The sequence below is a fragment of the Apteryx mantelli genome, chromosome 8 (assembly GCF_036417845.1).
Source record: "Apteryx mantelli isolate bAptMan1 chromosome 8, bAptMan1.hap1, whole genome shotgun sequence".
NCBI classification, from domain to species: Eukaryota; Metazoa; Chordata; class Aves; order Apterygiformes; family Apterygidae; genus Apteryx; species Apteryx mantelli.
Genome location: NC_089985.1, coordinates 2,971,427 through 2,996,971, shown reverse-complemented (window position 1 = coordinate 2,996,971; position 25,545 = coordinate 2,971,427).

Here is a 25,545-nt window from a genome sequence, read left to right as displayed (position 1 = left end):
CCACGTCACGTTCGAATTACACACGTCACGCCCAGGTCACGTTCGAATTACACACGTCACGCCCACATCACATTCGAATCTCCCACGTCACACCCACGTCACGTTCGAATTACACACGTCACGTTCGAATCTCCCACGTCACATCCACGTCACGTTCGAATTACACACCTCACGCCCACGTCACATTCGAATCTCCCACGTCACACCCACGTCACGTTCTAATCTCCCACGTCACACCCACGTCACGTTCGAATTACACACGTTACGCCCACGTCACATTGGAATATCCCACGTCACACCCACGTCACGTTCGAAACTCCCACGTCACACCCACGTCACGTTCGAATCTCCCACGTCACACCCACGTCACGTTCGAATTACACACGTCACGCCCACATCACGTTCGAATTACACACGTCACACCCACATCACATTCGAATCTCCCACGTCACACCCACGTCACGTTCGAATCTCCCACGTCACGTTCGAATCACCCACGTCACGCCCACGTCACATTCGAATCTCCCACGTCACACCCACGTCACTTTCGAATTTCCCACGTCACACCCACGTCACGTTCGAATCTCCCACGTCACGCGCACGTCACATTCGAATCTCCCACGTCACACCCACGTCACGTTCGAATCTCCCACGTCACACCCACGTCACGTTCGAATTACCCACGTCACGCCCACGTCACATTCGAATCTCCCACGTCACACCCACGTCACGTTCGAATCTCCCACGTCACACCCACGTCACGTTCGAATCTCCCACGTCACACCCACGTCACGTTCGAATTACACACGTCACGCCCACGTCACATTCGAATCTCCCACGTCACACCCACGTCACGTTCGAAACTCCCACGTCACACCCACGTCACGTTCGAATCTCCCACGTCACACCCACGTCACGTTCGAATTACACACGTCACGCCCACGTCACATTCGAATCTCCCACGTCACACCCACCTCACGTTCGAAAATCCCACGTCACACCCACGTCAAGTTCTAATCTCCCACGTCACGCCCACATCACGTTCGAATTACACACGTCACGCCCACATCACGTTCGAATTACACACGTCACGCCCACATCACATTCGAATCTCCCACGTCACACCCACGTCACGTTCGAATCTCCCAGGTCACGTTCGAATCACCCACTTCACACTCACGTCACGTTCGAATATCCTACGTCACGCCCACGTCACGTTCGAATCTCCCACGTCACAACCACCTCACGTTCGAATCTGCCACGTCACGCCCACGTCACTTTCGAATCTCCCACGTCACACCCACGTCACGTTCGAATCTCCCACGTCACACCCACGTCACACCCACGTCACGTTCGAATTACACACGTCACGCCCACGTCACATTCGAATTTCCCACGTCACACCCACGTCACGTTCTAATCTCCCACGTCACGCCCACGTCACTTTCGAACCTCCCACGTCACGCCCACGTCACATTCGAATCTCCCACGTCACACCCACGTCACGTTCGAATCTCCCACGTCACGTTCGAATCACCCACGTCACGCCCACGTCACGTTCGAAACTCCCACGTCACGCCCACGTCACGTTCGAACCTCCCACGTCACGCTCACGTCACGTTCGAATCTCCCACGTCACGTTCGAATCACCCACATCACGTCCACGTCACGTTCGAATCTCCTACGTCACACCCACGTCACACCCACGTCACGTTCGAATCTCCCACGTCACGCCTACGTCACTTTCGAATCTCCCACGTCACACCCACGTCACGTTCGAATCTCCCACGTCACACCCACGTCACGTTCGAACCTCCCACGTCACGCTCACGACACGTTCGAACCTCCCACGTCACGCTCACGACACGTTCGAATCTCCCACGTCACACCCACGTCACGTTCGAAACTCCGACGTCACACCCACGTCACGTTCGAAACTCCCACGTCACGCCCACGTCACGTTCGAACCTCCCACGTCACGCTCACGTCACGTTCGAATCTCCCAGGTCACGTTCGAATCACCCACGTCACGTCCACGTCACGTTCGAATCTCCTACGTCACACCCACGTCACACCCACGTCACGTTCGAATCTCCCACGTCACGCCCACGTCACGTTCGAAACTCCCAAGTCACACCCACGTCACGTTCGAATATTCACGTCACACCCACGTCACATTCGAAGCACCCACGTCACAACCACCTCACGTTCGAAACACCCACGTCACACCCACGCCACGTTCGAATCTCCCACGTCACACCCACGTCACACCCACGTCACGTTCGAATATTCACGTCACACCCACGTCACGTTCGAATTTCCCACGTCACAACCACCTAACGTTCGAATCTGCCACGTCACGCCCACGTCACTTTCGAATCTCCCACGTCACACCCACGTCACGTTCGAATCTCCCACGTCACACCCACGTCACGTTCGAATCTCCCACGTCACGTTCGAATCTCCCACTTCACACTCACGTCACGTTCGAATATCCTACGTCACGCCCACGTCACGCGCACGTCACGTTCGAATCTCCCACGTCACACCCACGTCACTTTCGAATCTCCCACGTCACACCCACCTCGCCTTCGAAGCACATATCGAACAACCATGCTCCTCCCTTGCAACAGCCTCACACTGCTAGTGCCAAGGAGTGAGGACAGCTGCTGTAGGCTTGCGGAGGGGAGGCAAGGGAGCCGGGCACTCGTGCTGGGGGCTGTCCTAGGCATGCGGAGGCAACCTCTGCCTTCCCAGTGCTCTTGCCTCTGAGCCCTGCTTGGTGGGGGAGCCTTGAAGCAGGGTGGCACACCCACGCCAACTTCGAACCACCCAGGTCAAGTTCGAATCTGCCACGTCACACCCAGGTCACGTTCGAATCTCCCACGTCACGCCCACGTCACGTTCGAATCTCCAACTTCACACCCACGTCACTTTCGAATCTCCCACGTCACACCCACGTCACACCCACGTCAAGTTCGAATCTCCCACGTCACGCCCACGTCACGTTCGAATATTCACGTCACACCCACGTCACGTTCGAATTTCCCACGTCACACCCACGTCACGTTCGAATCTCCCACGTCACACCCACGTCACGTTCGAATCACCCACGTCACGCCCACGTCACGTTCGAATCTCCCACGTCACACCCACCTCACGTTCGAATCACCCACGTCACACCCACGCCACGTTCGAATCTCCCACGTCACACCCACGTCACACCCACGTCACGTTCGAATCACCCACGTCACAACCACCTCACGTTCGAATTGCCACGTCACACCCAAGGCACGTTCGAATCTCCCACGTCACACCCACGTCACGTTCGAATCTCCCACGTCACGCCCACGTCACGTTCGAATCTCCAACGTCACACCCACGTCACTTTCGAATCTCCCACGTCACACCCACGTCACACCCACGTCAAGTATGAATCTCCCACGTCACGCCCACGTCACGTTCGAATCTCCCACGTCACACCCACGTCACGTTCGAATATTCACGTCACACCCACGTCACGTTCGAATTTCCCACGTCACACCCACGTCACGTTCGAATCTCCCACGTCACGCCCACGTCACGTTCGGATCTCCCACGTCACACCCACGTCACACCCACGTCACGTTCCAATCACCCAACTCACGCCCACGCCACATTCGAATCTCCCACGTCACACCCACGTCACGTTCGAATCACCCACGTCACGCCCACGTCACGTTCGAATCTCCCACGTCACACCCACGTCACTTTCGAATATTCTACATCACGCCCACGTCACGTTCGGATCTCCCACGTCACGCCCACGTCACGCCCACGTCACGCCCACGTCACGTTAGAATCTCCCACGTCACACCCACGTCACGTTCGAAACACACACGTCACACCCACGTCACGTTCGAATCACCCACGTCACAACCACGTCACGTTCGAATATCTTACGTCACGCCCACGTCACGCTCACGTCACGTTCGAATCTCCCACGTCACACCCAAGGCACGTTCGAATATTCACGTCACACCCACGTCACGTTCGAATTTCCCACGTCACACCCACGTCACGTTCGAATCTCCCACGTCACAACCACGTCACGTTCGAATCTCCCACGTCACACCCAAGGCACGTTCGAATCTCCCGCGTCACACCCACGTCACGTTCGAATATTCACGTCACACCCACGTCACGTTCGAATCTCCCACGTCACGCGCACGTCACGTTCGAATCTCCCACGTCACACCCACCTCGCCTTCGAAGCACATATCGAACAACCATGCTCCTCCCTTGCAACAGCCTCACACTGCTAGTGCCAAGGAGTGAGGACAGCTGCTGTAGGCTTGCGGAGGGGAGGCAAGGGAGCCGGGCACTCGTGCTGGGGGCTGTCCTAGGCATGCGGAGGCAACCTCTGCCTTCCCAGTGCTCTTGCCTCTGAGCCCTGCTTGGTGGGGGAGCCTTGAAGCAGGGTGGCACACCCACGCCAATTTCGAACCACCCAGGTCACGTTCGAATCTGCCACGCCACACCCAGGTCACGTTCGAATCTCCCACGTCACACCCAGGTCACGTTCGAAACTCCCACGTCACACCCACGTCACGTTCGAATATTCACGTCACACCCACGTCACGTTCGAATCTCCCACGTCACACCCCCGTCACGTTCGAATCACACACGTCACACCCACGTTACGCCCACGTCACGGTCGAATCACCCACGTCACGCCCACGTCACGTTCCAAACACCCACGTAACACCCACGACACGTTCGAATCACCCATGTCACACCCACGTCACGTTCGAATCACCACGTCACACCCACGACATGTTCGAATCACCCACGTCACACCCACGTCACGTTCGAATCTCCCACGTCATACCCACGTCACACCCACGTCACGTTCCAATCACCCACGTCACGCCCACGTCACATTCGAATCTCCCACGTCACACCCACGTCACGTTCGAATCTCCCACGTCACGTTCGAACCTCCCACGTCACACCCACGTCACGTTCGAATATCCTACGTCACGCCCACGTCACGCCCACGTCACGTTCGAATCTCCCACGTCACACCCACGTCACGTTCTAAGCACCCACGTCACACCCACGTCACGTTCGAATCTCCCACGTCACACCCACTTCACGTTCGAATCTCCCACGTCACAACCACCTCACGTTCGAATCTGCCACGTCACACCCAAGGCACGTTCGAATCTCCCACGTCACACCCACGTCACGTTCGAATATTCACGTCACACCCACGTCACGTTCGAATCTCCTACGTCACGCGCACGTCACGTTCGAATATCCTACGTCACGCCCACGTCACGTTCGAATCTACCACGTCACAACCACCTCACGTTCGAATCTGCCACGTCACACCCACGTCACGTTCGAATCTCCCACGTCACGTTCGAATCACCCACGTCACGCCCACGTCACGTTCGAAACTCCCACGTCACACCCACGTCACGTTCGAAACTCCCACGTCACGCCCACGTCACGTTCGAACCTCCCACGTCACGCTCACGTCACGTTCGAATCTCCCACGTAACACCCACGTCACGTTCGAATCTCCCACGTCACGTTCGAATCACCCACGTCACGCCCACGTCACGTTCGAATCTCCCACGTCACACCCACCTCACGTTCGAAACACCCGCGTCACGCCCACGCCACGTTCGAATCTCCCACGTCACACCCACGTCACGTTCGAATCTCCCACGTCACACCCACGTCACGTTCGAATCTCCCACGTCACACCAACGTCACGTTCGAATCACCCAAGTCACGCCCACATCACGTTCGAATCTCCCACGTCACACTCACGTCACGTTCGAATACCCTACGTCACGCCCACGTCACGCCCACGTCACGTTCGAATCTTCCACGTCACACCCACGACACGTTCGAATCTCCCACATCACACCCACGTCACGTTCGAATCTCCAAAGTCACACCCACGTCACTTTCGAATCTCCCACGTCACACCCACGTCACACCCACGTCACGTTCGAACCTCCCAAGTCACGCCCACGTCACTTTCGAATATCCTACGTCACGCCCACGTCACGCCCACGTCACGTTCGAATCTCCCACGTCACGCCCACGTCACGTTGGAATATTCTACGTCACGCCCACGTCACGCCCACGTCACGTTCGAATCTCCCACGTCACACCCACGTCACGTTCGAAACACCCACGTCACAACCACGTCACGTTCGAATCTCCCACGTCACGCCCACGTCACGTTCGAATCTCCCACGTCACGCCCACGTCACTTTCGAATCTCCACGTCACACCCACGTCACGTTCGAATTTCCCACGTCACACCCACGTCACGTTCGAATCACCCACGTCACGCCCACGCCACGTTCGATTCTGCCACGTCACACCCACGTCACACCCACGTCACGTTCGAACCTCCCAAGTCACGCCCACGTCACTTTCGAATATCCTACGTCACGCCCACGTCACGTTCGGATCTCCCACGTCACGCCGACGTCACGCCCACGTCACGTTCGAATCTCCCACGTCACGCCCACGTCACGTTCGAAACTCCCAAGTCACACCCACGTCACGTTCGAATATTCACGTCACACCCACGTCACATTCGAAGCACCCACGTCACAACCACCTCACGTTCGAAACACCCACGTCACACCCACGCCACGTTCGAATCTCCCACGTCACACCCACGTCACACCCACGTCACGTTCGAATATTCACGTCACACCCACGTCACGTTCGAATTTCCCACGTCACAACCACCTAACGTTCGAATCTGCCACGTCACGCCCACGTCACTTTCGAATCTCCCACGTCACACCCACGTCACGTTCGAATCTCCCACGTCACACCCACGTCACGTTCGAATCTCCCACGTCACGTTCGAATCTCCCACTTCACACTCACGTCACGTTCGAATATCCTACGTCACGCCCACGTCACGCGCACGTCACGTTCGAATCTCCCACGTCACACCCACGTCACTTTCGAATCTCCCACGTCACACCCACCTCGCCTTCGAAGCACATATCGAACAACCATGCTCCTGCTTTGCAACAGCCTCACACTGCTAGTGCCAAGGAGTGAGGACAGCTGGTGTAGGCTTGCGGAGGGGAGGCAAGGGAGCCGGGCACTCGTGCTGGGGGCTGTCCTAGGCATGCGGAGGCAACCTCTGCCTTCCCAGTGCTCTTGCCTCTGAGCCCTGCTTGGTGGGGGAGCCTTGAAGCAGGGTGGCACACCCACGCCAACTTCGAACCACCCAGGTCAAGTTCGAATCTGCCACGTCACACCCAGGTCACGTTCGAATCTCCCACGTCACGCCCACGTCACGTTCGAATCTCCAACTTCACACCCACGTCACTTTCGAATCTCCCACGTCACACCCACGTCACACCCACGTCAAGTTCGAATCTCCCACGTCACGCCCACGTCACGTTCGAATATTCACGTCACACCCACGTCACGTTCGAATTTCCCACGTCACGCCCACGTCACATTCGAATCTCCCACGTCACACCCACGTCACGTTCGAATCTCCCACGTCACGTTCGAATCACCCACGTCACGCCCACGTCACGTTCGAATCTCCCACGTCACGCCCACCTCACGTTCGAACCTCCCACGTCAAACCCACGTCACTTTCGAATCTCCCACGTCACACCCACGTCACATTCGAAACTCCCACGTCACACCCACGTCACGTTCTAATCTCCCACGTCACGCCCACGTCACGTTCGAACCTCCCACGTCACGCTCACGTCACGTTCGAATCTCCCACGTCACACCCACGTCACGTTCGAATTACCCACGTCACTCCCACGTCACATTCGAATCTCCCACGTCACACCCACGTCACGTTCGAATCTCCCACGTCACGTTCGAATCACCCACGTCACGCCCACGTCACGTTCGAATCTCCCACGTCACACCCACCTCACGTTCGAAACACCCACGTCACACCCACGCCACGTTCGAAACTCCCACGTCACACCCACGTCACGTTCGAATCTCCCACGTCACACCCACGTCACGTTCGAACCTCCGACGTCACGCTCACGTCACGTTCGAATCTCCCACGTCACACCCACGTCACGTTCGAATTACCCACGTCACGCCCACGTCACATTCGAATCTCCCACGTCACACCCACGTCACGTTCGAATCTCCCACGTCACGTTCGAATCACCCACGTCACGCCCACGTCACGTTCGAATCTCCCACGTCAAACCCACCTCACGTTCGAAACACCCACGTCACACCCACGTCACGTTCGAATCTCCCACGTCAAACCCACCTCACGTTCGAAACACCCACGTCACACCCACGTCACGTTCGAAACTCCCACGTCACACCCACGTCACGTTCGAATCTCCCACGTCACACCCACGTCACGTTCGAATTACCCACGTCACGCCCACGTCACATTCGAATCTCCCACGTCACACCCACGTCACGTTCGAATCTCCCACGTCACGTTCGAATCACCCACGTCACGTCCACGTCACGTTCGAATCTCCTACGTCACACCCACGTCACGTTCGAATCACCCCCGTCACACCCACCTCGCCTTCGAAGCACATATCGAGCAACCATGCTCCTCCCTTGCAACAGCCTCACACTGCTAGTGCCAAGGTGTGAGGACAGCTGGTGTAGGCTTGCGGAGGGGAGGCAAGGGAGCCGGGCACTCGTGCTGGGGGCTGTCCTAGGCATGCGGAGGCAACCTCTGCCTTCCCAGTGCTCTTCCTCTGAGCCCTGCTTGGTGGGGGAGCCTTGAAGCAGGGTGGCACACCCTCGCCAATTTCGAACCACCCAGGTCACGTTCGAATCTGCCACGCCACACCCAGGTCACGTTCGAATCTCCCACGTCACACCCACGTCACGTTCGAATTACACACGTCACGCCCACGTCACATTCGAATCTCCCACGTCACACCCACGTCACTTTCGAATCTGCCACGTCACACCCACGTCACGTTCGAATCTCCCACGTCACACCCACGTCACGTTCGAATTACACACGTCACGCCCACGTCACATTCGAATCTCCCACGTCACACCCACGTCACGTTCGAATCTCCCACGTCACGCCCACGTCACATTCGAATCTCCCACGTCACACCCACGTCACGTTCGAATCTCCCACGTCACGTTCGAATCACCCACGTCACGCCCACGTCACGTTCGAATCTCCCACGTCACACCCACCTCACGTTCGAAACACCCACGTCACACCCACGTCACGTTCGAATCTCCCACGTCACACCCACGTCACGTTCGAATCTCCCACGTCACACCCACGTCACTTTCGAATCTCCCACGTCACACCCACGTCACGTTCGAATCTCCCACGTCACACCCACGTCACTTTCGAATCTCCCACGTCACACCCACCTCGCCTTCGAAGCACATATCGAACAACCATGCTCCTCCCTTGCAACAGCCTCACACTGCTAGTGCCAAGGAGTGAGGACAGCTGCTGTAGGCTTGCGGAGGGGAGGCAAGGGAGCCGGGCACTCGTGCTGGGGGCTGTCCTAGGCATGCGGAGGCAACCTCTGCCTTCCCAGTGCTCTTGCCTCTGAGCCCTGCTTGGTGGGGGAGCCTTGAAGCAGGGTGGCACACCCTCGCCAATTTCGAACCACCCAGGTCACGTTCGAATCTCCCAGGTCACACCCACGTCACGTTCGAATCTCCCACGTCACACCCACGTCACGTTCGAATTACACACGTCACGCCCAGGTCACGTTCGAATTACACACGTCACGCCCACATCACATTCGAATCTCCCACGTCACACCCACGTCACGTTCGAATTACACACGTCACGTTCGAATCTCCCACGTCACATCCACGTCACGTTCGAATTACACACCTCACGCCCACGTCACATTCGAATCTCCCACGTCACACCCACGTCACGTTCTAATCTCCCACGTCACACCCACGTCACGTTCGAATTACACACGTTACGCCCACGTCACATTGGAATATCCCACGTCACACCCACGTCACGTTCGAAACTCCCACGTCACACCCACGTCACGTTCGAATCTCCCACGTCACACCCACGTCACGTTCGAATTACACACGTCACGCCCACATCACGTTCGAATTACACACGTCACACCCACATCACATTCGAATCTCCCACGTCACACCCACGTCACGTTCGAATCTCCCACGTCACACCCACGTCACGTTCGAATCTCCCACGTCACACCCACGTCACGTTCGAATCTCCCACGTCACACCCACGTCACGTTCGAATTACACACGTCACGCCCACGTCACATTCGAATCTCCCACGTCACACCCACGTCACGTTCGAAACTCCCACGTCACACCCACGTCACGTTCGAATCTCCCACGTCACACCCACGTCACGTTCGAATTACACACGTCACGCCCACGTCACATTCGAATCTCCCACGTCACACCCACCTCACGTTCGAAAATCCCACGTCACACCCACGTCAAGTTCTAATCTCCCACGTCACGCCCACATCACGTTCGAATTACACACGTCACGCCCACATCACGTTCGAATTACACACGTCACGCCCACATCACATTCGAATCTCCCACGTCACACCCACGTCACGTTCGAATCTCCCAGGTCACGTTCGAATCACCCACTTCACACTCACGTCACGTTCGAATATCCTACGTCACGCCCACGTCACGTTCGAATCTCCCACGTCACAACCACCTCACGTTCGAATCTGCCACGTCACGCCCACGTCACTTTCGAATCTCCCACGTCACACCCACGTCACGTTCGAATCTCCCACGTCACACCCACGTCACACCCACGTCACGTTCGAATTACACACGTCACGCCCACGTCACATTCGAATTTCCCACGTCACACCCACGTCACGTTCTAATCTCCCACGTCACGCCCACGTCACTTTCGAACCTCCCACGTCACGCCCACGTCACATTCGAATCTCCCACGTCACACCCACGTCACGTTCGAATCTCCCACGTCACGTTCGAATCACCCACGTCACGCCCACGTCACGTTCGAATCTCCCACGTCACACCCAGGTCACGTTCGAAACTCCCACGTCACACCCACGTCACGTTCGAAACTCCCACGTCACGCCCACGTCACGTTCGAACCTCCCACGTCACGCTCACGTCACGTTCGAATCTCCCAGGTCACGTTCGAATCACCCACGTCACGTCCACGTCACGTTCGAATCTCCTACGTCACACCCACGTCACACCCACGTCACGTTCGAATCTCCCACGTCACGCCTACGTCACGTTCGAAACTCCCAAGTCACACCCACGTCACGTTCGAATATTCACGTCACACCCACGTCACATTCGAAGCACCCACGTCACAACCACCTCACGTTCGAAACACCCACGTCACACCCACGCCACGTTCGAATCTCCCACGTCACACCCACGTCACACCCACGTCACGTTCGAATATTCACGTCACACCCACGTCACGTTCGAATTTCCCACGTCACAACCACCTAACGTTCGAATCTGCCACGTCACGCCCACGTCACTTTCGAATCTCCCACGTCACACCCACGTCACGTTCGAATCTCCCACGTCACACCCACGTCACGTTCGAATCTCCCACGTCACGTTCGAATCTCCCACTTCACACTCACGTCACGTTCGAATATCCTACGTCACGCCCACGTCACGCGCACGTCACGTTCGAATCTCCCACGTCACACCCACGTCACTTTCGAATCTCCCACGTCACACCCACCTCGCCTTCGAAGCACATATCGAACAACCATGCTCCTGCTTTGCAACAGCCTCACACTGCTAGTGCCAAGGAGTGAGGACAGCTGGTGTAGGCTTGCGGAGGGGAGGCAAGGGAGCCGGGCACTCGTGCTGGGGGCTGTCCTAGGCATGCGGAGGCAACCTCTGCCTTCCCAGTGCTCTTGCCTCTGAGCCCTGCTTGGTGGGGGAGCCTTGAAGCAGGGTGGCACACCCACGCCAACTTCGAACCACCCAGGTCAAGTTCGAATCTGCCACGTCACACCCAGGTCACGTTCGAATCTCCCACGTCACGCCCACGTCACGTTCGAATCTCCAACTTCACACCCACGTCACTTTCGAATCTCCCACGTCACACCCACGTCACACCCACGTCAAGTTCGAATCTCCCACGTCACGCCCACGTCACGTTCGAATATTCACGTCACACCCACGTCACGTTCGAATTTCCCACGTCACACCCACGTCACGTTCGAATCTCCCACGTCACACCCACGTCACGTTCGAATCACCCACGTCACGCCCACGTCACGTTCGAATCTCCCACGTCACACCCACCTCACGTTCGAATCACCCACGTCACACCCACGCCACGTTCGAATCTCCCACGTCACACCCACGTCACACCCACGTCACGTTCGAATCACCCACGTCACAACCACCTCACGTTCGAATTGCCACGTCACACCCAAGGCACGTTCGAATCTCCCACGTCACACCCACGTCACGTTCGAATCTCCCACGTCACGCCCACGTCACGTTCGAATCTCCAACGTCACACCCACGTCACTTTCGAATCTCCCACGTCACACCCACGTCAAGTTCGAATCTCCCACGTCACGCCCACGTCACGTTCGAATCTCCCACGTCACACCCACGTCACGTTCGAATATTCACGTCACACCCACGTCACGTTCGAATTTCCCACGTCACACCCACGTCACGTTCGAATCTCCCACGTCACGCCCACGTCACGTTCGGATCTCCCACGTCACACCCACGTCACACCCAAGTCACGTTCGAATCACCCAACTCACGCCCACGCCACATTCGAATCTCCCACGTCACACCCACGTCACGTTCGAATCACCCACGTCACGCCCACGTCACGTTCGAATCTCCCACGTCACACCCACGTCACTTTCGAATATTCTACATCACGCCCACGTCACGTTCGGATCTCCCACGTCACGCCCACGTCACGCCCACGTCACGCCCACGTCACGTTAGAATCTCCCACGTCACACCCACGTCACGTTCGAATATCTTACGTCACGCCCACGTCACGCTCACGTCACGTTCGAATCTCCCACGTCACACCCAAGGCACGTTCGAATATTCACGTCACACCCACGTCACGTTCGAATTTCCCACGTCACACCCACGTCACGTTCGAATCTCCCACGTCACAACCACGTCACGTTCGAATCTCCCACGTCACACCCAAGGCACGTTCGAATCTCCCGCGTCACACCCACGTCACGTTCGAATATTCACGTCACACCCACGTCACGTTCGAATCTCCCACGTCACGCGCACGTCACGTTCGAATCTCCCACGTCACACCCACCTCGCCTTCGAAGCACATATCGAACAACCATGCTCCTCCCTTGCAACAGCCTCACACTGCTAGTGCCAAGGAGTGAGGACAGCTGCTGTAGGCTTGCGGAGGGGAGGCAAGGGAGCCGGGCACTCGTGCTGGGGGCTGTCCTAGGCATGCGGAGGCAACCTCTGCCTTCCCAGTGCTCTTGCCTCTGAGCCCTGCTTGGTGGGGGAGCCTTGAAGCAGGGTGGCACACCCTCGCCAATTTCGAACCACCCAGGTCACGTTCGAATCTCCCACGTCACACCCAGGTCACGTTCGAAACTCCCACGTCACACCCACGTCACGTTCGAATATTCACGTCACACCCACGTCACGTTCGAATCTCCCACGTCACACCCCCGTCACGTTCGAATCACACACGTCACACCCACGTTACGCCCACGTCACGGTCGAATCACCCACGTCACGCCCACGTCACGTTTCAAACACCCACGTAACACCCACGACACGTTCGAATCACCCATGTCACACCCACGACATGTTCGAATCACCCACGTCACACCCACGTCACGTTCGAATCTCCCACGTCATACCCACGTCACACCCACGTCACGTTCCAATCACCCACGTCACGCCCACGTCACATTCGAATCTCCCACGTCACACCCACGTCACGTTCGAATCTCCCACGTCACGTTCTAAACTCCCACGTCACACCCACGTCACGTTCGAATCTGCCACGTCACACCCACGTCACGTTCGAAACTCCCACGTCACACCCACGTCACGTTCGAATCTCCCACGTCACACCCACGTCACGTTCGAAACTCCCACGTCACACCCACGTCACGTTCGAATCTCCCACGTCACACCCACGTCACGTTCGAATTACACACGTCACGCCCACGTCACTTTCGAATCTCCCACGTCACACCCACGTCACGTTCGAAACTCCCACGTCACACCCACGTCACGTTCGAATCTCCCACGTCACACCCACGTCACGTTCGAATTACCCACGTCACGCCCACGTCACATTCGAATCACCCACGTCACACCCACGTCACGTTCGAATCTCCCACGTCACACCCACGTCACGTTCGAATTACCCACGTCACGCCCACGTCACTTTCGAATCTCCCACGTCACACCCACGTCACGTTCGAATTACAAACGTCACACCCACTTCACGTTCGAATCTCCCACGTCACACCCACGTCACGTTCGAATTACACACCTCACGCCCACGTCACATTCGAATCTCCCACGTCACACCCACGTCACGTTCTAATCTCCCACGTCACGCCCACGTCACGTTCGAATCTCCCACGTCACACCCACGTCACGTTCGAATTACACACGTCACGCCCACGTCACATTCGAATCTCCCACGTCACACCCACGTACCGTTCGAAACTCCCACGTCACACCCACGTCACGTTCGAATCTGCCACGTCACACCCAGGTCACGTTCGAAACTCCCACGTCACACCCACGTCACGTTAGAATCTCCCACGTCACACCCACGTCACATTCGAATCTCCCACGTCACACCCACGTCACGTTCTAATCTCCCACGTCACACCCACGTCACGTTCGAATTACCCACGTCACGCCCACGTCACATTCGAATCTCCCACGTCACACCCACGTCACGTTCGAATCTCCCACGTCACGTTCGAATCACCCACGTCACGCCCACGTCACGTTCGAATCTCCCACGTCACGCCCACCTCACGTTCGAACCTCCCACGTCAAACCCACGTCACTTTCGAATCTCCCACGTCACACCCACGTCACATTCGAAACTCCCACGTCACACCCACGTCACGTTCTAATCTCCCACGTCACGCCCACGTCACGTTCGAACCTCCCACGTCACGCTCACGTCACGTTCGAATCTCCCACGTCACACCCACGTCACGTTCGAATTACCCACGTCACTCCCACGTCACATTCGAATCTCCCACGTCACACCCACGTCACGTTCGAATCTCCCACGTCACGTTCGAATCACCCACGTCACGCCCACGTCACGTTCGAATCTCCCACGTCACACCCACCTCACGTTCGAAACACCCACGTCACACCCACGCCACGTTCGAAACTCCCACGTCACACCCACGTCACGTTCGAATCTCCCACGTCACACCCACGTCACGTTCGAACCTCCGACGTCACGCTCACGTCACGTTCGAATCTCCCACGTCACACCCACGTCACGTTCGAATTACCCACGTCACGCCCACGTCACATTCGAATCTCCCACGTCACACCCACGTCACGTTCGAATCTCCCACGTCACGTTCGAATCACCCACGTCACGCCCACGTCACGTTCGAATCTCCCACGTCAAACCCACCTCACGTTCGAAACACCCACGTCACACCCACGTCACGTTCGAATCTCCCACGTCAAACCCACCTCACGTTCGAAACACCCACGTCACACCCACGTCACGTTCGAAACTCCCACGTCACACCCACGTCACGTTCGAATCTCCCACGTCACACCCACGTCACGTTCGAATTACCCACGTCACGCCCACGTCACATTCGAATCTCCCACGTCACACCCACGTCACGTTCGAATCTCCCACGTCACGTTCGAATCACCCACGTCACGTCCACGTCACGTTCGAATCTCCTACGTCACACCCACGTCACGTTCGAATCACCCCCGTCACACCCACCTCGCCTTCGAAGCACATATCGAGCAACCATGCTCCTCCCTTGCAACAGCCTCACACTGCTAGTGCCAAGGTGTGAGGACAGCTGGTGTAGGCTTGCGGAGGGGAGGCAAGGGAGCCGGGCACTCGTGCTGGGGGCTGTCCTAGGCATGCGGAGGCAACCTCTGCCTTCCCAGTGCTCTTCCTCTGAGCCCTGCTTGGTGGGGGAGCCTTGAAGCAGGGTGGCACACCCTCGCCAATTTCGAACCACCCAGGTCACGTTCGAATCTGCCACGCCACACCCAGGTCACGTTCGAATCTCCCACGTCACACCCACGTCACGTTCGAATTACACACGTCACGCCCACGTCACATTCGAATCTCCCACGTCACACCCACGTCACTTTCGAATCTGCCACGTCACACCCACGTCACGTTCGAATCTCCCACGTCACACCCACGTCACGTTCGAATTACACACGTCACGCCCACGTCACATTCGAATCTCCCACGTCACACCCACGTCACGTTCGAATCTCCCACGTCACGCCCACGTCACATTCGAATCTCCCACGTCACACCCACGTCACGTTCGAATCTCCCACGTCACGTTCGAATCACCCACGTCACGCCCACGTCACGTTCGAATCTCCCACGTCACACCCACCTCACGTTCGAAACACCCACGTCACACCCACGTCACGTTCGAATCTCCCACGTCACACCCACGTCACGTTCGAATCTCCCACGTCACACCCACGTCACTTTCGAATCTCCCACGTCACACCCACGTCACGTTCGAATCTCCCACGTCACACCCACGTCACTTTCGAATCTCCCACGTCACACCCACCTCGCCTTCGAAGCACATATCGAACAACCATGCTCCTCCCTTGCAACAGCCTCACACTGCTAGTGCCAAGGAGTGAGGACAGCTGCTGTAGGCTTGCGGAGGGGAGGCAAGGGAGCCGGGCACTCGTGCTGGGGGCTGTCCTAGGCATGCGGAGGCAACCTCTGCCTTCCCAGTGCTCTTGCCTCTGAGCCCTGCTTGGTGGGGGAGCCTTGAAGCAGGGTGGCACACCCTCGCCAATTTCGAACCACCCAGGTCACGTTCGAATCTCCCAGGTCACACCCACGTCACGTTCGAATCTCCCACGTCACACCCACGTCACGTTCGAATTACACACGTCACGCCCAGGTCACGTTCGAATTACACACGTCACGCCCACATCACATTCGAATCTCCCACGTCACACCCACGTCACGTTCGAATTACACACGTCACGTTCGAATCTCCCACGTCACATCCACGTCACGTTCGAATTACACACCTCACGCCCACGTCACATTCGAATCTCCCACGTCACACCCACGTCACGTTCTAATCTCCCACGTCACACCCACGTCACGTTCGAATTACACACGTTACGCCCACGTCACATTGGAATATCCCACGTCACACCCACGTCACGTTCGAAACTCCCACGTCACACCCACGTCACGTTCGAATCTCCCACGTCACACCCACGTCACGTTCGAATTACACACGTCACGCCCACATCACGTTCGAATTACACACGTCACACCCACATCACATTCGAATCTCCCACGTCACACCCACGTCACGTTCGAATCTCCCACGTCACGTTCGAATCACCCACGTCACGCCCACGTCACATTCGAATCTCCCACGTCACACCCACGTCACTTTCGAATTTCCCACGTCACACCCACGTCACGTTCGAATCTCCCACGTCACGCGCACGTCACATTCGAATCTCCCACGTCACACCCACGTCACGTTCGAATCTCCCACGTCACACCCACGTCACGTTCGAATTACCCACGTCACGCCCACGTCACATTCGAATCTCCCACGTCACACCCACGTCACGTTCGAATCTCCCACGTCACACCCACGTCACGTTCGAATCTCCCACGTCACACCCACGTCACGTTCGAATTACACACGTCACGCCCACGTCACATTCGAATCTCCCACGTCACACCCACGTCACGTTCGAAACTCCCACGTCACACCCACGTCACGTTCGAATCTCCCACGTCACACCCACGTCACGTTCGAATTACACACGTCACGCCCACGTCACATTCGAATCTCCCACGTCACACCCACCTCACGTTCGAAAATCCCACGTCACACCCACGTCAAGTTCTAATCTCCCACGTCACGCCCACATCACGTTCGAATTACACACGTCACGCCCACATCACGTTCGAATTACACACGTCACGCCCACATCACATTCGAATCTCCCACGTCACACCCACGTCACGTTCGAATCTCCCAGGTCACGTTCGAATCACCCACTTCACACTCACGTCACGTTCGAATATCCTACGTCACGCCCACGTCACGTTCGAATCTCCCACGTCACAACCACCTCACGTTCGAATCTGCCACGTCACGCCCACGTCACTTTCGAATCTCCCACGTCACACCCACGTCACGTTCGAATCTCCCACGTCACACCCACGTCACACCCACGTCACGTTCGAATTACACACGTCACGCCCACGTCACATTCGAATTTCCCACGTCACACCCACGTCACGTTCTAATCTCCCACGTCACGCCCACGTCACTTTCGAACCTCCCACGTCACGCCCACGTCACATTCGAATCTCCCACGTCACACCCACGTCACGTTCGAATCTCCCACGTCACGTTCGAATCACCCACGTCACGCCCACGTCACGTTCGAAACTCCCACGTCACGCCCACGTCACGTTCGAACCTCCCACGTCACGCTCACGTCACGTTCGAATCTCCCACGTCACGTTCGAATCACCCACATCACGTCCACGTCACGTTCGAATCTCCTACGTCACACCCACGTCACACCCACGTCACGTTCGAATCTCCCACGTCACGCCTACGTCACTTTCGAATCTCCCACGTCACACCCACGTCACGTTCGAATCTCCCACGTCACACCCACGTCACGTTCGAACCTCCCACGTCACGCTCACGACACGTTCGAACCTCCCACGTCACGCTCACGACACGTTCGAATCTCCCACGTCACACCCACGTCACGTTCGAAACTCCGACGTCACACCCACGTCACGTTCGAAACTCCCACGTCACGCCCACGTCACGTTCGAACCTCCCACGTCACGCTCACGTCACGTTCGAATCTCCCAGGTCACGTTCGAATCACCCACGTCACGTCCACGTCACGTTCGAATCTCCTACGTCACACCCACGTCACACCCACGTCACGTTCGAATCTCCCACGTCACGCCCACGTCACGTTCGAAACTCCCAAGTCACACCCACGTCACGTTCGAATATTCACGTCACACCCACGTCACATTCGAAGCACCCACGTCACAACCACCTCACGTTCGAAACACCCACGTCACACCCACGCCACGTTCGAATCTCCCACGTCACACCCACGTCACACCCACGTCACGTTCGAATATTCACGTCACACCCACGTCACGTTCGAATTTCCCACGTCACAACCACCTAACGTTCGAATCTGCCACGTCACGCCCACGTCACTTTCGAATCTCCCACGTCACACCCACGTCACGTTCGAATCTCCCACGTCACACCCACGTCACGTTCGAATCTCCCACGTCACGTTCGAATCTCCCACTTCACACTCACGTCACGTTCGAATATCCTACGTCACGCCCACGTCACGCGCACGTCACGTTCGAATCTCCCACGTCACACCCACGTCACTTTCGAATCTCCCACGTCACACCCACCTCGCCTTCGAAGCACATATCGAACAACCATGCTCCTCCCTTGCAACAGCCTCACACTGCTAGTGCCAAGGAGTGAGGACAGCTGCTGTAGGCTTGCGGAGGGGAGGCAAGGGAGCCGGGCACTCGTGCTGGGGGCTGTCCTAGGCATGCGGAGGCAACCTCTGCCTTCCCAGTGCTCTTGCCTCTGAGCCCTGCTTGGTGGGGGAGCCTTGAAGCAGGGTGGCACACCCACGCCAACTTCGAACCACCCAGGTCAAGTTCGAATCTGCCACGTCACACCCAGGTCACGTTCGAATCTCCCACGTCACGCCCACGTCACGTTCGAATCTCCAACTTCACACCCACGTCACTTTCGAATCTCCCACGTCACACCCACGTCACACCCACGTCAAGTTCGAATCTCCCACGTCACGCCCACGTCACGTTCGAATATTCACGTCACACCCACGTCACGTTCGAATTTCCCACGTCACACCCACGTCACGTTCGAATCTCCCACGTCACACCCACGTCACGTTCGAATCACCCACGTCACGCCCACGTCACGTTCGAATCTCCCACGTCACACCCACCTCACGTTCGAATCACCCACGTCACACCCACGCCACGTTCGAATCTCCCACGTCACACCCACGTCACACCCACGTCACGTTCGAATCACCCACGTCACAACCACCTCACGTTCGAATTGCCACGTCACACCCAAGGCACGTTCGAATCTCCCACGTCACACCCACGTCACGTTCGAATCTCCCACGTCACGCCCACGTCACGTTCGAATCTCCAACGTCACACCCACGTCACTTTCGAATCTCCCACGTCACACCCACGTCACACCCACGTCAAGTTCGAATCTCCCACGTCACGCCCACGTCACGTTCGAATCTCCCACGTCACACCCACGTCACGTTCGAATATTCACGTCACACCCACGTCACGTTCGAATTTCCCACGTCACACCCACGTCACGTTCGAATCTCCCACGTCACGCCCACGTCACGTTCGGATCTCCCACGTCACACCCACGTCACACCCACGTCACGTTCCAATCACCCAACTCACGCCCACGCCACATTCGAATCTCCCACGTCACACCCACGTCACGTTCGAATCACCCACGTCACGCCCACGTCACGTTCGAATCTCCCACGTCACACCCACGTCACTTTCGAATATTCTACATCACGCCCACGTCACGTTCGGATCTCCCACGTCACGCCCACGTCACGCCCACGTCACGCCCACGTCACGTTAGAATCTCCCACGTCACACCCACGTCACGTTCGAAACACACACGTCACACCCACGTCACGTTCGAATCACCCACGTCACAACCACGTCACGTTCGAATATCTTACGTCACGCCCACGTCACGCTCACGTCACGTTCGAATCTCCCACGTCACACCCAAGGCACGTTCGAATATTCACGTCACACCCACGTCACGTTCGAATTTCCCACGTCACACCCACGTCACGTTCGAATCTCCCACGTCACAACCACGTCACGTTCGAATCTCCCACGTCACACCCAAGGCACGTTCGAATCTCCCGCGTCACACCCACGTCACGTTCGAATATTCACGTCACACCCACGTCACGTTCGAATCTCCCACGTCACGCGCACGTCACGTTCGAATCTCCCACGTCACACCCACCTCGCCTTCGAAGCACATATCGAACAACCATGCTCCTCCCTTGCAACAGCCTCACACTGCTAGTGCCAAGGAGTGAGGACAGCTGCTGTAGGCTTGCGGAGGGGAGGCAAGGGAGCCGGGCACTCGTGCTGGGGGCTGTCCTAGGCATGCGGAGGCAACCTCTGCCTTCCCAGTGCTCTTGCCTCTGAGCCCTGCTTGGTGGGGGAGCCTTGAAGCAGGGTGGCACACCCACGCCAATTTCGAACCACCCAGGTCACGTTCGAATCTGCCACGCCACACCCAGGTCACGTTCGAATCTCCCACGTCACACCCAGGTCACGTTCGAAACTCCCACGTCACACCCACGTCACGTTCGAATATTCACGTCACACCCACGTCACGTTCGAATCTCCCACGTCACACCCCCGTCACGTTCGAATCACACACGTCACACCCACGTTACGCCCACGTCACGGTCGAATCACCCACGTCACGCCCACGTCACGTTCCAAACACCCACGTAACACCCACGACACGTTCGAATCACCCATGTCACACCCACGTCACGTTCGAATCACCACGTCACACCCACGACATGTTCGAATCACCCACGTCACACCCACGTCACGTTCGAATCTCCCACGTCATACCCACGTCACACCCACGTCACGTTCCAATCACCCACGTCACGCCCACGTCACATTCGAATCTCCCACGTCACACCCACGTCACGTTCGAATCTCCCACGTCACGTTCGAACCTCCCACGTCACACCCACGTCACGTTCGAATATCCTACGTCACGCCCACGTCACGCCCACGTCACGTTCGAATCTCCCACGTCACACCCACGTCACGTTCTAAGCACCCACGTCACACCCACGTCACGTTCGAATCTCCCACGTCACACCCACTTCACGTTCGAATCTCCCACGTCACAACCACCTCACGTTCGAATCTGCCACGTCACACCCAAGGCACGTTCGAATCTCCCACGTCACACCCACGTCACGTTCGAATATTCACGTCACACCCACGTCACGTTCGAATCTCCTACGTCACGCGCACGTCACGTTCGAATATCCTACGTCACGCCCACGTCACGTTCGAATCTACCACGTCACAACCACCTCACGTTCGAATCTGCCACGTCACACCCACGTCACGTTCGAATCTCCCACGTCACGTTCGAATCACCCACGTCACGCCCACGTCACGTTCGAAACTCCCACGTCACACCCACGTCACGTTCGAAACTCCCACGTCACGCCCACGTCACGTTCGAACCTCCCACGTCACGCTCACGTCACGTTCGAATCTCCCACGTAACACCCACGTCACGTTCGAATCTCCCACGTCACGTTCGAATCACCCACGTCACGCCCACGTCACGTTCGAATCTCCCACGTCACACCCACCTCACGTTCGAAACACCCGCGTCACGCCCACGCCACGTTCGAATCTCCCACGTCACACCCACGTCACGTTCGAATCTCCCACGTCACACCCACGTCACGTTCGAATCTCCCACGTCACACCAACGTCACGTTCGAATCACCCAAGTCACGCCCACATCACGTTCGAATCTCCCACGTCACACTCACGTCACGTTCGAATACCCTACGTCACGCCCACGTCACGCCCACGTCACGTTCGAATCTTCCACGTCACACCCACGACACGTTCGAATCTCCCACATCACACCCACGTCACGTTCGAATCTCCAAAGTCACACCCACGTCACTTTCGAATCTCCCACGTCACACCCACGTCACACCCACGTCACGTTCGAACCTCCCAAGTCACGCCCACGTCACTTTCGAATATCCTACGTCACGCCCACGTCACGCCCACGTCACGTTCGAATCTCCCACGTCACGCCCACGTCACGTTGGAATATTCTACGTCACGCCCACGTCACGCCCACGTCACGTTCGAATCTCCCACGTCACACCCACGTCACGTTCGAAACACCCACGTCACAACCACGTCACGTTCGAATCTCCCACGTCACGCCCACGTCACGTTCGAATCTCCCACGTCACGCCCACGTCACTTTCGAATCTCCACGTCACACCCACGTCACGTTCGAATTTCCCACGTCACACCCACGTCACGTTCGAATCACCCACGTCACGCCCACGCCACGTTCGATTCTGCCACGTCACACCCACGTCACACCCACGTCACGTTCGAACCTCCCAAGTCACGCCCACGTCACTTTCGAATATCCTACGTCACGCCCACGTCACGTTCGGATCTCCCACGTCACGCCGACGTCACGCCCACGTCACGTTCGAATCTCCCACGTCACGCCCACGTCACGTTCGAAACTCCCAAGTCACACCCACGTCACGTTCGAATATTCACGTCACACCCACGTCACATTCGAAGCACCCACGTCACAACCACCTCACGTTCGAAACACCCACGTCACACCCACGCCACGTTCGAATCTCCCACGTCACACCCACGTCACACCCACGTCACGTTCGAATATTCACGTCACACCCACGTCACGTTCGAATTTCCCACGTCACAACCACCTAACGTTCGAATCTGCCACGTCACGCCCACGTCACTTTCGAATCTCCCACGTCACACCCACGTCACGTTCGAATCTCCCACGTCACACCCACGTCACGTTCGAATCTCCCACGTCACGTTCGAATCTCCCACTTCACACTCACGTCACGTTCGAATATCCTACGTCACGCCCACGTCACGCGCACGTCACGTTCGAATCTCCCACGTCACACCCACGTCACTTTCGAATCTCCCACGTCACACCCACCTCGCCTTCGAAGCACATATCGAACAACCATGCTCCTGCTTTGCAACAGCCTCACACTGCTAGTGCCAAGGAGTGAGGACAGCTGGTGTAGGCTTGCGGAGGGGAGGCAAGGGAGCCGGGCACTCGTGCTGGGGGCTGTCCTAGGCATGCGGAGGCAACCTCTGCCTTCCCAGTGCTCTTGCCTCTGAGCCCTGCTTGGTGGGGGAGCCTTGAAGCAGGGTGGCACACCCACGCCAACTTCGAACCACCCAGGTCAAGTTCGAATCTGCCACGTCACACCCAGGTCACGTTCGAATCTCCCACGTCACGCCCACGTCACGTTCGAATCTCCAACTTCACACCCACGTCACTTTCGAATCTCCCACGTCACACCCACGTCACACCCACGTCAAGTTCGAATCTCCCACGTCACGCCCACGTCACGTTCGAATATTCACGTCACACCCACGTCACGTTCGAATTTCCCACGTCACGCCCACGTCACATTCGAATCTCCCACGTCACACCCACGTCACGTTCGAATCTCCCACGACACGTTCGAATCACCCACGTCACGCCCACGTCACGTTCGAATCTCCCACGTCACGCCCACCTCACGTTCGAACCTCCCACGTCAAACCCACGTCACTTTCGAATCTCCCACGTCACACCCACGTCACATTCGAAACTCCCACGTCACACCCACGTCACGTTCTAATCTCCCACGTCACGCCCACGTCACGTTCGAACCTCCCACGTCACGCTCACGTCACGTTCGAATCTCCCACGTCACACCCACGTCACGTTCGAATTACCCACGTCACTCCCACGTCACATTCGAATCTCCCACGTCACACCCACGTCACGTTCGAATCTCCCACGTCACGTTCGAATCACCCACGTCACGCCCACGTCACGTTCGAATCTCCCACGTCACACCCACCTCACGTTCGAAACACCCACGTCACACCCACGCCACGTTCGAAACTCCCACGTCACACCCACGTCACGTTCGAATCTCCCACGTCACACCCACGTCACGTTCGAACCTCCGACGTCACGCTCACGTCACGTTCGAATCTCCCACGTCACACCCACGTCACGTTCGAATTACCCACGTCACGCCCACGTCACATTCGAATCTCCCACGTCACACCCACGTCACGTTCGAATCTCCCACGTCACGTTCGAATCACCCACGTCACGCCCACGTCACGTTCGAATCTCCCACGTCAAACCCACCTCACGTTCGAAACACCCACGTCACACCCACGTCACGTTCGAATCTCCCACGTCAAACCCACCTCACGTTCGAAACACCCACGTCACACCCACGTCACGTTCGAAACTCCCACGTCACACCCACGTCACGTTCGAATCTCCCACGTCACACCCACGTCACGTTCGAATTACCCACGTCACG